The following is a 3421-nucleotide window of genomic DNA, read 5'->3' as shown; positions in this document are numbered from 1 at the left end:
ACTGTTGTGAGAATTGTTGTAACTGTAAGAAAAGTGCCTAGAAATCTTGCTCCATGAATATGGTAGCCCACCTCACTTCTAGAAGATGCACGGACCCACAAGAGCCTCCTTAAGGCCTGTGGGTGGTTTCTCAGGTTGTCTACTCTGAGGTATGGGTGTCCCAAGACTGTATGCAGGCAGAGTCTGAGGCAGAGGAGCCTCATGTGGCCATGAACAGACACAGGGGAGGAGGACATGGGAGGAACTGAGGATCAGTCTGCAGAGAGCCAGGAGCTCAAGACCCAACTTTCTGATTCCTTTGGTTGGGCACAGAGCTGCCAAGCTCAGCGGAGGTCCCTTCTCTGTGTGCTTAGAAAGCATGTGTGCAATGTACCTCTGCGGGTGCACACACAATCTACACCTACCCTCAACAAATGTCCCCTTCCACATTCCACACAGGTCATTTCCCCAGGCTTCCAGTCCAGGTGCCCCCACACACGGGCCTCTGAGTACCTGTGGGACACCCATACCTTGGAACCGACAACCTGAGAACCACCTGACAGCATTTTTATGAGATAGGAGCCTCTTCTCCACCTAGGCTCTTCCCACATGAGTGACATCAGTAAAGGAGTCCTAAGGTTGAGCTGCAGTTTCCCACCTGCATCTCCAATGTAACTGAGAGTCTGTCCGTAATGGGTCTGGTTTTCCTATTGCAGGCACACTAGGGACCCCAGTCTGGAGACCTGATTAAAAATTTTCGCATTAGCTGTGAGCATGAGACCCTCTAGGTGGGAGATGTTATGTGGTCTACCTGGAGTACTGTTGAAACTAGAAATTTCAAGACATTATTTTTAAGTACCGCCGACTCAGTGTCCAGCCCATAGCAGCCCTCTATAGTGTTTCCAAGGAACAGCTTGGACTTGAACCGCAGGCTTCCCAGTTCAATTGGACTATGCAGTCCAGCGCATTAACCAACAGCGCCACACCAGGACTCCTTCAAGACATTAAGATAATGAGAATGATCGAAAGAAATGAGCCGGGAAAGCCTGAGTTGGGAGCCATGGTCTCTCTGAACAGCTCAGCTTTGCCTGCTCCATTGTGTCGGCACCAAAGATCTCAATTACTCACATGACAAGGAGAAAAATTCACTGACTCCCACAGCGAAGCTGGAGGTGCCAGCCTCTGGTCTTTCCCAGTCAAAGCGGCATCACTCTGTTCTTGTGGACCCTGATGATATGACTTCAGGCAGCAAAGGTTCTACAGAGCTCGGGTCTCAGACCTCATAAGAAGACTAGCAGTGCTGCTTTGATTTCACGGACCAAAGTATATTTCTGTTTTGTGATGGATGCTGCTGAGTAGAAGCAGTGGTCACAGGATACAAGTCAAAGAAAAAAAAAAAAAAAAACCACATGCAGAATGAACGCCTGTTCATGATGTGTAACAGCAGGGTGACAAAGCCACTTCCTGGGGAACATAGGAAACTCAGGTTCGTAGACTCAATGAAAAAGCCAAGGGGTGCTGGAATGAGATGCTTCTATCAGATGCAGACCATTCATGTCCCACAGCTTTGACATTCTTTTCTCTACCCTACATTTGCATTGCCACACGACACAACCATTGTCACCACCATCAGAATAAGACATTTTCATTTAATGGAATTATACAAGTTGTCATCCACCTTGAGAGATTAAAAAACTCACTTAATCCAGGTGGTCCTTAGAGGGCTGGCAAGATAAATAAGGTTAGTGGTTCAAACTCACCAGCCACTTCTGGAAAACCCTACTCAGGATCACTATGAGTCAGAACCAGCTTGATGGCACTCAACAACAATAAGATAAAGCATGACACGAAGGCACTTAGTCCTTATTGTATCTTACGTCTAGGACTTAGGTAATTTTTCTTAAGAGGGTGCATTTAAGAGGATTCTAAATGTAAATATCACTGTTAAGATAATGGAACAATAACATGTTTAATTATTGTGCACATTAGCTACTGTTCCTACATTTAAAAAAAGAAAAACTTGGATGCACTATAGAATGGCATCTCCACTCCATCAGTTTATAGTTGATTTGTGAACCTATCTATGTGCCCAGAACTGTACCAGATCATAGAACACAAGACAATTGTATTCCTAAGATTCAGCTCAGTACACTGGAAAGAGCTTTGTTTCAAATACCCAAATGTCCAATAATAGGGGATTGGTCAAATGAGTTATATACAAGTAAATAATAGAATCCTATGGCTGCCATTGGTGTGGCTCTGTGGATCAGCACTGGATTGTGAGCCACAAAGTTGGCAGTTCAAACCCACCAGCTGTTCCTTGGAAACCCCATACAGGGTTGCTATGATTGGAACCGACTCGACAGCACTTAACAGCAATGGCTGCCATTGACAATCACATTTCTTGACAAAAACAAAACAAAACATTATGTTAAGTAAAAAGAGCAAAGTCTGTGAAATCTCCAATCACAATTGTGAAAAGATAAACAAAAAAAGAGAGTATTAATTTTCCTTCCTTGTACCTTCCTTTCTCCCTGCTTCATCTTTACCTGTGCTCTCTCAGTGACGGGTCTCTGATTTTTAGGTGGATCCCAGGACTGGCTCCTTGATTTTTAGGGGGATCCCAGGACTGGCTCTTTGATTTTTAGGTGGATCCCAGGACTGGCTCCTACCAGAGATTTCTAATTTTGAGATAAAGCACCTTGAGGACATGGGTGGGACTTCCTGCTAGTAAGGACCCAACCACTTGAACCACATGTACATACCACAGGAGGTAGGTGAGACCATCAGTTCTGCCAAAGGAGAAGGCTGACCACAAGAGGGAGTACAACATTCTGGATAGGGATCGTGACTGAGCACTTTGTCACTCATCTGAGATCCAGCCATACCCACAGTAGGCAGGACCTCCTTGGGAGTGATCCCTCTCCCTTCTGTAGATATGCTTGGGTGGAGAAGGGCTGCCTTTTCCAAGCTCCCAGGTGACCGTGATGACAGGACTGGAGTAAAGCTTTTGGAACCTTCATTTGCTGATGGGGTACAACTCAAAATGTCAGGTTCACAGGGTTGGATGCCCTGGACTTGGGACCTGGTTCAGTGTTGGAAAAAGGCCTATTTTCTTGTGAAGCGAGATAAATAAAGATCAGTGTACCAAAATCTCCAGCAAAGCTCTAAGCTTTCATGGGACGTTCCTAGAAGAGTGGGGGCAGGTCTACCTCACGAGTGAGGACAGACACAGTAGAGTCAGGGGTTGGGTATTAAGTACAGTTTTTCTCTTGCTGATTTCAGATGCCCTCCCCCAGGGGCGGGGCTGATGTGGCCCTTCACTGCACAAGCCACAGGCACCTGTGTTTTTGTGCTCTAGCCATTTTCTCCCTCCTCTCACTCTGCACCTTCACTGGTTGGAACATAGGATGTCTGAAGTATGAATCTAGGAACATTGGAA

The sequence above is a fragment of the Chrysochloris asiatica genome, unplaced genomic scaffold (genome assembly GCF_000296735.1).
Source record: "Chrysochloris asiatica unplaced genomic scaffold, ChrAsi1.0 scaffold00040, whole genome shotgun sequence".
Taxonomy (NCBI): Eukaryota; Metazoa; Chordata; class Mammalia; order Afrosoricida; family Chrysochloridae; genus Chrysochloris; species Chrysochloris asiatica.
This window is presented reverse-complemented; position numbering follows the sequence as displayed.